At 39.6% G+C, this 13,588-nt stretch overlaps 1 protein-coding gene across 1 annotated transcript in view; it reads right to left on the bottom strand.

Moving 5' to 3' along the window:
• Nucleotides 1-1,547: 1,547 nt before the first annotated feature.
• LOC126257285 (Down syndrome cell adhesion molecule-like protein Dscam2) overlaps nt 1,548-13,588 on the bottom strand; it is a 587,314-nt gene continuing 575,273 nt past the window's right edge. Inside the window, exons 37-38 of the mRNA XM_049955551.1 lie at nt 4,963-5,103; nt 1,548-1,673 (exon numbers count right to left, since the gene is read on the bottom strand). The gene's annotated coding sequence lies outside the window, so the exon portion shown is untranslated. The remainder of the gene's footprint in view (nt 1,674-4,962; nt 5,104-13,588) is intronic.

Below are 13,588 nucleotides of genomic sequence, written 5' to 3'. Positions count from 1 at the left end.
TCAAATTAAAGCAAACCTGAAAAATCAGATATATACAGCCCATGAAATTACAAAATTCCCATTACTTTTTGATCACACATTGTACCTGTTCCTTTTGTGTCAGTGTCTGATCATTAAATTATCAAGCTCAGCTCATTATCCATGCAACTCATATATTTTATTAACACAGACAGGAGTCTGTATGAGAAGAAGTATTGCAGGCTTAGTGTTCAACATGTTGGCAAGATGATATAGTTCCATTAGCTCTCCTGCCCAAATTATTAGCATGTGAATATGCATGTTCAAAAATGGTTCAAATGGTTCTGAGCACTATGGGACTAAACATCTGAGGTCATCAGTCATCTAGAACTAAGAACTACTTAAACCTAACTAACCTAAGGGCAACACACATATCCATGCCCGAGGCAGGATTTGAACCTGCGACCACCTGAAGCACCTAGAACCGCTTGGCCACACCGGCTGGTGAATATGCATGTGATTTGCATAAAAATATACAGATTCCCACTCATAACTGGAAGACTCTTTTTGAATGTGCTCGATTTGGAATGCTAGGAAATATAAATTATTTATTTTGTATTAATGGTTCAATATTTTTGAGCTTCTGTGCAATGCTTGATATAAACTAAACTTGACATAACAAACATCATTTAATAGTTTTTATCTTTTATAGTCCTGAACTATGTGAAAGTTTTTTGGGTAAGATACTGGATTCACATTCAAAGCAATAGCAGTTAAAAGCTGTATCTGGCCGTACAGAGTTCCAGATCTACGATTTCATGGTTTGGCTAAAGTGATTAAGAAAAATCTCTATGGGGGTCCTTGGAAAGCACACAGTCAATTTCCTTCTGCTGTACTTCCCCAATAAAGATGTGCTGCATCTCAAATGACATCTCTGTGAATGTGATATTAATCCCTAATCTTCGTTTTATGAACTTTTTTTGTACGAGGACAACTAAAACAATGTGATGGAGGAAACTTGCTTTAGGGAGTTTAAGATGCAGTACCCATAAATTAGCATTAAGTAGTATAATAGAACTACAGAAAAATTTATTTTATTTTCAATCACTTCACTGTATAAAAATAAAAATGTGACAACATTAAGAACTTTGTGCACATACAATACATTGTACATTATTTGTACCATTGGCTGTTTGTTTATTAAAAACTTTGTAGAACTATAAATACATTAATTATATCATGATCTGTACATTCGTCAGTCTTCAAAGTATGTGGCACATAATTATTATTAACATTAACTCAATAAGATCATATCATAAAAATGTTGATTATTTTATAAACAGTTTCAGATGTAAATTTATATTATTACAGAGATTTTGAGTGAATGAGTGATTTACAAAAATTCTTATTTGCTGACTTACAGTTTTACATATTTAGACATAATGCTTAGTTGACAATTCCAAAAACCAAAATATACTCAAATATTTGACGATATGAATAGACACCTGAGAAAAGAGTCTCATCTTTTTCTAATCACACATAAATAATAAACACAGTAATTACACTGATGAACACATGTATAAAAATAGGTTCATCATGACTAATGTTAGTCAGTATTTACAGAAAGTTATCACCGAGCATATACTGCCAGTAGGTAAGGAAGTCATACATCAATGGTGTACTGACTCCTTTTCTGCAGCTTTTTCTGATGAAACCTAAGGTAGAGATCATGATTAGATCATTTCAAAAGTGTGAAAACATTCATAGCAGTACTACATAATTAAAAATGAATAAACACAACTTAATCTCTATTGTTTCACACAGCAGTAAATAAACAATATGTAACAATCAAACAATGGAAAATCCAGGATGGAATGTAACAATCTTAGAAAAGGAAAGTTGCTACTTACCATGTAGCAGAGGTGCTGAGTCGCAGAAAGGCAAAACAAAGAGACTGACACAAATAAAGCTTTTGGCCATTAAGGCCTTTGTCAACAATAGACAACACACACACACACACACACACACACACACACACACACACACAACTGCACTCTCAGAAAACTGAAACCACACTTCAGTTGCCTGAGAGTGCAGTCACATGTGTGTGTGTGTGTGTGTGTGTCGTCTACTGTTGATGAAGGCCTTAATGGCCAAAAGCTTTATTTGTGACAGTATTTTTGTTGTCCCTATCTGTGACTCAGCACCTCTGCTATTTGGTAATATTGTTACAATATGCAACCACGGTTGCCACAAGTGTCCCAAAGTGAAATTCCCTGATATTTCCCTGATTTCCAGACAAGTTCCAGCATTTTTCCCTGATAAATTTTGAGGACTCAAGGGTAAGTAAAGACATAAGTTGACAAAAAAATGTAAGGATGTCCGTATTTCTAAATGTGTGAGCAAAAATCTGAAGTACCAACATCAACATGTTTTGTAATGAATTGTTTTTATATGGAGAAAGCAAGCTAAATGGCATATATGTTTCATTAAGACCACTGATGTTATTTTATTTCAATAAAGCGAAACACATTTGGTGACAAAAATACACATTTTGTTGGAGTCACAAGACAGATTTAAATTACCTTCACTGCTTTCAGAAATAGCCTCAGAAAAAATAGGCCTGTTGAGAGAAATGTATAAGGTGGGGAAGAGTTGTGTAAACCAACACTGTAGGTGACCACAAATAAAATGTCGGATCTACTGTGTTCGTTATTGTCGGTACAAGCCACTGTGTTATGTCTATTATTCTACAGGTATTGTGTGATTTTTCCTTCAAGAAATACACGAGTACTGCCAGCGACTGCCACAATTTTCTTCTTCTAATGATCGATACTTTCTTATATATAAACTACTTTCAAAGTGCCAAAAATAAATAAAATATCTACAGAACACCACACTGTACAATGTACTTGTGGCGAGACAGTCGCAGGCCTCTGGATTGCCGAGGAGCACCACAGTCCTGGGTCCACGGATAAACCGTGAAAATCTGCCGCATTACGCCACACACAGACAGATCCAGCCTGTGGACAGATCAGCCTGCGGGCAGATCAGTGAGACTAGATCCGACAGGCGAGGTCTGCACATCGGTGGGAAACTATGGGCTTCAGATCAGTAGGCCCGATCCATTAGATACCCACAAAAATGGCTTGCAGTTTCGGTCCGTCATGGAAGTCCACTCGTGTGGCCAGCTATTCACGTGTCACAGACATGTTGATGAAATGAGACCGCGGTGATTACCTATGCAACAGATAACGTGCGCAAGTACTCTGAGAATCAATACTAATGTGGATAGGTAGCAACTCACCATAAAGTTGATCACTGAGCCACAGATAGGCACGTAGAAAAGACAGTCACACTTTCACAACTAAATTTTTGGCCATATCCTTTGTCAGAAAATGAGAGCGCACACACATTCACACAATCACTCAGACACAACTCACGCACACAGGACTGTTGTCTCCAGCTCCTACGTCAACAAGCTCTGAGAATCAGATCCAAACAAATCACTCCTCACACACCCCCGCCTCTCATCGGCAGCTGCTAGGGTAGCAGGAAGTAGTGGTGACAGCACTGACTGCAAGCTGGGGAAGAGGAGAAGCAGTAAGAATGAGAGGGTAGGGAAGCAGCATGCGTACTCAGCTGCACCCAGCCAGTGACGAAGAATGACATCTCAGTGAACAAACAATTTTATGCTACTGAGTCAAAAACGAGATTTTTCCAGTGTGTGGGTTTTTTTTTCCACATTTCCCTGATATTTCCCTGGCATGTTGGAAATTCCTTGATATTCCCTGATTTCCAGAACTTTTGGCAACCCTGGTAACAATGATTAACTGTCCTTTCTTCATATCAATGGTGTGGAATTAATGCTTTAAGGTTTTTGCATTATAGTAACTAACCTCCCTATTGTCATTTGTTAAAATACACACACCATAAAACTTTCAATGAAGATGTTCAGTAAATGAAATATTTATGGTGATAATATGCATCATGTGGTCAGAGATGAGTAAATTGTAAATAAATGATGAATATTGTATTAAAAAATAAAGCTGATGGTGATACAACTGCCAAGTTAATTATAACAACAACTTCTTGCCAAATGTGTAATACTAATGTACTGTTCAAGAAATAGGTCAATACAGTGACAGGTGCAAAAAAAATCTTGCAGCAATATTTGTTGTCATTTATCTATTTCTGTAGTTCTTTGTAGAGCTCATGGGTGTGTGTACACAATTGTGCATATGCTCAAATGATTCCCTTGGAATATCTTTTGTTTGTTTTTAAAATGAGTTGTTCTGTTCTGTCAGAGATTCCTCCAATATCTGTAACATTGTTTTAATTTTTTTGCTCACAATAAAGTTTGTACTTGAATTTTCTCCCAGCTCTCATACGGTATAAAAAACCATAATTCCTGATTTTTAACACTGTTTGATTGTCCATTACATTTCTGATAAAGAAAGAGTCATTTGGCATTGTCGGCTGGGATACCCCAAGAGGTAATTCAGCCATCTAATTGGAAAGTATTTTAGTCCTCCCTTTTCACACAGTGTATGAGAGTAGTGTTTTAAGTGTATTTGTTAAGTGTATATGACTGGAATGGGCATCTATATACTGTTGCATCATCAGAGGAAGGGGAGGTTGAATTCTGGTGCCGGGACATAGCCTACGCCCCTCAAATAGGACTATCTGAGTAGCTTAATGTCCTCATCAAACAGACAGATTACCATAAAAAGTGTCACATTCCCGAATCTCCTCCTTCTTGGTGGGATCTACAGAACATGAAGAACGAATAAATGGTGGCTCATAGTCTATAAAATCAAATGTCCAGGCATAGTCACAAACATACTAATAGGATATCTTTCACTATTGACTTAACATAAGGTTATTGCAAAGTTAACAAGCCGTGGATACTGTTTTGAAATGATACAGAATCATTAATTTTTCCTAATTACAATTGGAAATATTAGGAATGTTTTCAATGTTTAAATACTATTTCTTACATACCGACTAAGTATTTTGCCAAACTGGATGGTATCACGATCACATTCAGCTTCACTTAGTTCTCGATTATCCGAGAACCCAGAAGGTGGCTGGAGATGGTAGCTGGAAAAGCTAGCATCATCTTCAGCCGAACTTGTTTCTGTGCTGCCAATGAAAGGACAAAAGATGACTTAGTGCATTTATGTTTATATCCAGATAGTCAAGTACCATGGAACAAGTAGAAAGAGTCTTAAACAAAAATCTGTTAAAGTTCTTGTTGTTGTGGTCTTCAGTCCTGAGACTGGTTTGATGCAGCTCTCCATGCTACTCTATCTTGTGCAAGCTTCTTCATCTCCCAGTACCTACTGCAACCTACATCCTTCTGAATCTGCTTAGTGTATTCACCTCTTGGTCTCCCTCTACGATTTTTACCCTCCACGCTGCTCTCCGATACTAAATTGGTGATCCCTTGATGTCTCAGAACATGTCCTACCAACCGATCCCTTCTTCTAGACAAGTTGTGCCACAAATTTCTCTTCTCCCTAATTCTATTCAATACCTCCTCATTAGTTATGTGATCTACCCATCTAATATTCAGCATTATTCTGTAGCACCATATTTTGAAACCTCCTATTCTCTTCTTGTCCAAACTATTTATCGTCCATGTTTCACTTCCATACATGGCTACACTCCATACAAATACTCTCAGAAACAACTTCCTAACACTTAAATCTATACTCGATGTTAACAAATTTCTCTTCTTCAGAAACGCTTTCCTTGTCATTGCCAGTCTACATTTTATATACTCTCTACTTCGACCATCATCAGTTATTTTGCTCCCCAAATAGCAAAACTCCTTTACTACTTAAGGTGTCTCATTTCCTAACCAAATTCCCTCAGCATCACTGGCTTAATTCGACTACATTCCATTATCCTTGTTTTACTTTTGTTGATGTTCATCTTATACCCTCCTTTCAAGACACTATCCATTCCATTCAACTGCTCTTCCAAGTCCTTTGCTGTCTCTGACAGAATTACAATGTCATTGGCGAACCTCAAAGTTTTTATTTCTTCTCCATGGATTTTAATTCCTACTCCAAATTTTTCTTTAGTTTCCTTCACTGCTTGCTCAATATACAGATTGAATAACATTGGGGAGAGGCTACAATCCTGTCTCACGCCCTTCCCAACCACTGCTTCCCTTTCATGACCCTCGACTCTTATAACTGCCATCTGGTTTCTGTACAAATTGTAAATAGCCTTTCGCTCCCTGTATTTCACCCGTGCCACCTTCAGAATTTGAAAGAGAGTATTCCAGTCAACATTGTCAAACGTTTTCTCTAAGTCTACAAATGCTAGAAACGTAGGTTTGCCTTTCCTTAATCTTTCTCCTAAGATACGTTGTAGGGTCAGTATTGCCTCACGTGTTCCAATATTTCTACGGAATCCAAACTGATCTTCGCCGAGGTCAGCTTCTACCAGTTTTTCCATTCGTCTGTAAAGAATTTGCGTTAGTATTTTGCAGCTGTGACTTATTAAACTGATAGTTCGGTAATTTTCACATCTGTCAACACCTGTTTTCTTTGGGATTGCAATTATTATATTCTTCTTGAAGTCTGAGGGTATTTCGCCTGTCTCATACATCTTGCTTTCTCCTGGCTCTCCCAAGGCTGTCAGTAGTTCTAATGGAATGTTGTCTACTCCTGGCACCTTGTTTCGACTCAGGCCTTTCAGTCCTCTGTCAAACTCTTCACGCAGTATCGTATCTCCCACTTCATCTTCATCTACATCCTCTTCCATTTCCATAATATTGTCCTCAAGTACATCAGCCTTGTACAGACCCTCTATATACTCCTTCCACCTTTCTGATTTCCCTTCTTTGCTTACAACTGGGTTTCCATCTGAGCTTTTGATATTCATACAAGTGGTTCTCTTTTCTCCAAAGGTATCTTTAATTTTCCTGTAGGCAGTATCTATCTTACCCCTCGTGAGATAAGCCTCTACATCCTTACATTTGTCCTCTAGCCATCCCTGCTTAGCCATTTTGCACTTCCTGTCGATCTCATTTTTGAGACGTTTGTATTCCTTTTTGCCTGCTTCATTTACTGCATTTTTATATTTTCTCCTATCATCAATTAAATTCAATATTTCTTCTGTTACCCAAGGATTTCTACCAGCCCTCGTCTTTTTACCTACTAGGTCCTCTGCTGCCTTCACTACTTCATCTCTCAAAGCTACCCATTCTTCTTGTACTGTATTTCTTTCTCCCATTCCTGTCAATTGTTCCCTTATGCTCTCCCTGAAGCTCTGCACAACCTCTGGTTCTTTCAGTTTATCCAGGTCCCATCTCCTTAAATTCCCACTGTTTTGCAGTTTCTTCAGTTTTAATCTACAGTTCATAACCAATAGATTGTGGTCAGAGTCCACATCTGCCCCCGGAAATGTCTTACAGTTTAAAACCTGGTTCCTAAATCTATGTCTTACCATTATATAATCTATCTGATACCTTCTAGCATGTAGATAAAATTACTGTCTTTACACAAAGATGCAAGTCTTGACTGAAGACAAATACTATTACCAGAAAGGATATAAATAATTAACTTTTGAAATTCGACATTTCATTCCTGATTCATCTCAGTTTACCAATGTTCAATGTTCTGCTAATATTAACAGAGATCCTTCACAGTGATCACTCAACATTTGCATCTGTTCATACCACTTATACAGGGTGTTACAAAAAGGCACGGCCAAACTTTCAGGAAACATTCCTCACACACAAAGAAAGAAAATATGTTATGTGGACATGTGTCCGGAAACGACTACTTTCCATGTTAGAGCTCGTTTTATTACTTCTCTTCAAATCACATTAATCATGGAATGGAAACACACAGCAACAGAATGTACCAGCATGATTTCGAACACTTTGTTACAGGAAATGTTCAAAATGTCCTCAGTTAGCGAGGACACATGCATCCACCCTCCGTCGCATGGAATCTCTGATGCGCTGATGCAGCCCTGGAGAATGGCGTATTGTATTACAGCCGTCCACAATACAAGCACGAAGAGTCTCTACATTTGGTACTGGGGTTGCGTAGACAAGAGCTTTCAAATGCCCCCATAAATGAAAGTCAAGAGGGTTGAGGTCAGGAGAGCGTGGAGGCCATGGAATTGGTCCACCTCTACCAATCCATCGGTCACCGAATCTGTTGTTGAGAAGCGTACGAACACTTCGACTGAAATGTGCAGGAGCTCCATCGTGCATGAACCACATGTTGTGTTGTACTTGTAAAGGAACATGGTCTAGCAGCACAGATAGAGTATCCCGTATGAAATCATGATAATGTGCTCCATTGAGCGTAGGTGGAAGAACATACTGATGAAACTAAAATGAGCTCTAACATGGAAATTAAGCATTTCCGGACACATGTCCACATAACATCTTTTCTTTATTTGTGTGTGAGGAATGTTTCCTGAAAGTTTGGCCGTACCTTTCTGTAACACCCTGTATACCCTTCTATGCCTAGAAATAACACTAAACATGAACAACACTAATGCACCCCAGTTGCTGTTCAACCTGTAACAGAGAATTGTAATCACTTACATACATGCCAATGGTGTATATGTGTGTGAAGTTACACTGAGATTGGACCATATCTCCTGGATGCTTCATTTTATCTGTTAGTCATGTAATGGTACTTTGACTTCCGCAAAGTTATAATTTACGATCGCGCACGCAGAAGAGCGCTGCGCCAGCGACCGATTTTATAAATAATTTTGTTCTTTTTTTTTTTACTTTTGCGTACTTTTTTTTGTTTTTAAGAGCTAATGGATGTCTCTCTCTCTCTTTGTCTTGTTACGAAAGACGTGTATTTTTCCCGCTGTGTTGAATGTGCTTTTGGTGAAAATTAAAATTACATTACAATGCGATGTTGTTTCAATAGATAATGAGGAGAAGATAAAATAATAAAAAGGTAACACCACAGTCAGTCCACGGGTATGATGCATTTCTGCAACCACATTCATATTACAAAAGAAGACCCAATTAGCAACAGAAAATATTATAGCTATTATTTGCGTAATGCAGCAAAAATCTAAAGAGTTTTGCACCTCCAACATAATCAGCAGTTCTTCTTGTTCTGTCCGTGCTTGCTACGAAATGGGAAGACGAATTTTGCCTTAGCGAGACACCTTTTTTTCTTTCTGTTTTGTTTCACCCAGACCATGTTTCAGCACATTTTGTGCAATCTTCAGTGGATTTTTTTTAAACACGGACAATAACTAGTTTGGACAAGAAGAAAATAGAAGCTTTCGAAATGTGGTGCTACAGAAGAATGCTGTAGATTAGATGGGTAGATCATATAACTAATGAGGAGGTATTGAATAGGATTGGGGATAAGAGAAGTTTGTGGCACAACTTATCTAGAAGAAGGGATCGGTTGGTAGGATACGTTTTGAGGCATCAAGGGATCTCCAATTTAGCATTGGAGGGCAGCTTGGATAGTAAAAATCGTAGAGGGAGACCATGAGATGAATACATTAAACAGATTCAGAAGGATGTAGGCTGCAGTAGGTACTGGGAGATGAAGAAGCTTGCACAGGATAGAGTAGCATGGAGAGCTGCATCAAACCAGTCTCAGGACTGAAGACCACAACAACAACAACAACTTACGTGATACTATTGGACATTTATTTTGGTAGCTATTCTGCTATACAAGCTACAACTTCTCATCGTTTTGATATTGTGGTGCTTTCTCATTTGTTGCTGCCGATGTGAATAGGCAGAGTTGTGGCCTATGGTTGCTTGACACTGCACTTTCACCGATTTTTCAAAACATGTTTTGAAAAACCTCAAGAATCCTGCATTGAAGCTGCTAGATACGCAATGGTAGCAGCAGCAGAACTCAATGAAAAGAAGAACTGAGAGTGAGGGCATGAGGAATGAACCCCAGACAGAGCACCATATGCACAACAGAATGTCAGATCACTGTCAGGCACTCCGGACTAGAAGCAGAACACCAAATCATGGCCAGGTGTAGCAGATACCTATAGAATGTCTCAGAATGTTTCTAGTGGGAATGGATTGCACAGGGAATGCCTAGAACCAACCTTGGAAGCACATCAGACTGAAAATGGAAAACCATCTTGTATCCAAGTACACTGGAACAAGGATGGAACATCTCAGGATACTTCTAGTGGTAACAGACTACAGACAGAACACTTGGAAATATCCATGGAGGGAGAAGCCAGTAGGTATAAATACTGGACCTATTCCACTTGACTAGCAGTCTCAGATAGCACCTGACAAAGGCAACGAGTTACATTGTCAAAATATTGGGCATGGACGATGACGATATTTGGTAGAACACCTTACATCTCAAGATGCCAGATAATAACAAACTTATCACAATACACGTACACATTCAGGCTATTGCAACCATGCACCACCAAACAGAAAATCACACATTATTATGTAGATACCAGGTTTTACATAAAACTCAGGTTGTTTGATATGACTATGTGTTTCTAAGTAAGGCACATCTTTTTAGACTACAATAAGCGACTTTAAATCATGACGACGAGTATTCTTATTTACATCTACATGATTACTCTGCAATTCACAATTAAGTGCCTGGCAGAGGGTTCATCAAACCACCTTTGTGCTACTTCTCCACTGTTCCACTCTCAAACAGTGTATGGGAAAAATGAACACTTAAATCTTTCTATGGGAGCTCTGATTTCTCATAGTTCATTATGATCATCTCTCCCTATGTAGATGGGTACCAACAAAATAATTTCACACTCCAGAGAGAAGGATGGTGACTGAAATTTCATGAGAAGGTTCTGCCACAGCAAAAAACGCTTTTGTTTTAATGACAGCCACCCCAATTTGTGTATCATATCTGTGGTACTTTCTCCCGTATTTCGCAATAATACAAAACGAGCTGCCATTCCTTGAACTTCTTCAATGTTGTCCATCAACCCCATCTGATGCAGATCCCACACCACACAACAATACTCCAGAAGAGGGCGCACAAGTGTAGTATTGGCAACCTCTTTAACAGACCTGTTACCTTTTCTATGTGTTCTACCAATAAACCACAGTCTTTGGTTTACTTTCCCCACAACATTATCTATGAGATTGTTACGATTTATGTTTTTCCTAATTGTAAACCCTATGTATTTAGTTGTTTAGTTGGATAGATAAAAAATCTACTCACCAAGCAGCAGCAGAACACACACATAAAAGATTGTTGTAACTGGCAAGCCTTTCGAGCCAGTGGCTTCTTCAGGCAGAAGGGTTGAAGGGGGAGGAAGAAGGGTAAAGGCAAAGGACTAGAGAGGTCTAGGAAAAGGGGTAGATCTTGTGAAAGTCACCCTGAACCGCGGATCAGGGGAGACTTACTGTACGGGATGAGAAGGAAAGACTAGATTTTTGGGGACTGTATTGGACAAGTTTTGAAAACCTGAGAGCTTAAAGGTGGGAGACAGGGTATATGCAAGGCAGAGATTACTCTATAGAGGTGGGAAGGGGAGGTGAAAAATAAGACGTGAAAAACAATGAAAGACGTTGAAAACTAAAATGGAGTGAAGGAAACAGTAGTTACAGTGAAGAACAGCTGAGACAGAAGAAATTAGGGCCAGGTGGGTGGCAAGAACCAAGGACATGTTGTAGTGCTAGTTCCCACCAGCAGAGTTCTGAGAAACTGGTTCTGAAGGAAGAATCCAGATGGCACGTGTAGTGGAACAGGTGCCGAGGTCACGAATGTCATGTTGTAGAGCACGCTCTGCAATGGGATATTGTGAGTTGCCAGTATATACCCTCCGCCTATGCCCATTCATCCTAATTGATAATTTGGTGGTAGTCATGCCGATGTAGAAGGCTGAACAGTGTTTGCATAATAGCTGGTATACGACATGCGTCGTTTCGCAGGTGGCTTTCCCTTTGACAGTATATGTTTTGCCAGTTACAGGGTGGTGGTAGGAGGGTGCATAGTGCGAGTCTTGCAGTGGGGACAGTCACAGAGGTAGGAGCCATAGGGTAGGGAGATGGGTGCAGAAGGAGCATAGGGTCTGACAAGAATATTGCAGAGATTGGAAAGAAAGCTATTCTGGGTGTGGTGGGCAAAATTTCAGACAGAATGGTTCTCATTTCTGGGCCCGATTTTAGCAAGTCATAGCCCTGTCAAAGTAGCTGATTAACACATTCAAGACCAGGTTAAAACTAGGTCACCAATAGTGTGCTCTGAAGCTGTTTTGTCGAGGTTTCAGCAGCACCAGGATTGGATGTGATGGCCTGGAAAATCTGTTTTTTAACTAGGCTGGTGGGCTAATTATGTGCAGTGAAGGCTGAGGTGAGAATGGTGGTGCGCAGATATATGTTCAGTGGGTGCTTTGAAACCAGCAACTATAGGAAGGCCACAATGATTGGGTTTGTGGATCTTAGGAAGGTAAAAGGTGAGGGTGCATGGTTTGAATGGGGTGAGAAGGTCTAGGGATTGAGGTGTTAGTCCTTGTGAGGGGCCTGAGTTTTTAAGGAGGGACTGCAGGTCAGTTTGAATCACAGTGATTGGATCTTTATGGCAGACACTGTATGTAGATGTGTCAGACAGCTGGCATAGATCTTCACTAACATACCCCTTTCAGTCAAGTACTACAATGGTAGATCCTTTGTCTGCTGGGAGGATGATGATGGAGTCATCAGCTTTTTGGAGGTCTGCAGAGGGCAGGTTAGAGTCATGTTGTAGGGACCTGAGGAAAGATTGTGAGGCAATGCTGGAAGTGAGGAATTCTTGGAAGGCTTGTTAAGGGATGATTTTGAGGTAGTGGTGGTGGATCACATTGGGATCATGGTCTGAACTGTTCAAGGCAGGGTTGAAAGTCAGGTTTGCTTTTGGGAAGGTTTTGGGGTTGGGTTGCAAAATGATATATCCAATGGATATTATGTGTGAAGGAAAGGAGGTCCTTAAATAATACAGATAATTCAGGAGGGGAGAGTGCTTTACATGAAAGGTTAAGGAACCTGTACTGTTGTGACTGTTTCTTGTATTACTTGTTATTCTTGGTCTGGGAGGCAGTGGTTCGGCTGTGGGATGTTAAGGAGGTTGGCCACACTTGGTTTGTAGAAGAGGAGTGATGGTTGATGGTGCGGCTGTTTAGGGAGCTGCAGAGGGACAGGAAGGGAAATACCACTGTTCAGGTATTTTAGGAGATGGTGGGATAGCTTTTTTGAGGTGCAGTCTGGCATGTTGTTGCTGTTTGAAGTTGTCTTGTGGATGATACCATTCACGGAGACATGAGGGGCAGATAACTGCAGGATTTTGTAGAAGGAGAGAAGTCTGGTAGAACTGAAATTTGTTGATGAGGCATATAGGTCACAGATGAGACGGGTAAGAACAAGCAATTGCTGTATTTGAAACTTTAAAAGAGCCTGGTGTAGGGTAGTATTGCATCCAGAAACGGGGGCTTTCAATGTTAAGCCTTTTGGAGTAACTCTAAGGGACAAGCAGGCTTCAAGAAACAGAATGTGGGACCTTAGTTTTGATAGTGCAAAGGCATGCTTTCAAAAGGAAAATCATTAATAAGAGGTAATGAGTGGGCGATCTATATTGATACGAAAAATGATAAAAGAAAAAAAAGGAAAAAAATCGAT

The sequence above is a fragment of the Schistocerca nitens genome, chromosome 1 (genome assembly GCF_023898315.1).
Source record: "Schistocerca nitens isolate TAMUIC-IGC-003100 chromosome 1, iqSchNite1.1, whole genome shotgun sequence".
NCBI classification, from domain to species: Eukaryota; Metazoa; Arthropoda; class Insecta; order Orthoptera; family Acrididae; genus Schistocerca; species Schistocerca nitens.
This window is presented reverse-complemented; position numbering and strand designations above follow the sequence as displayed.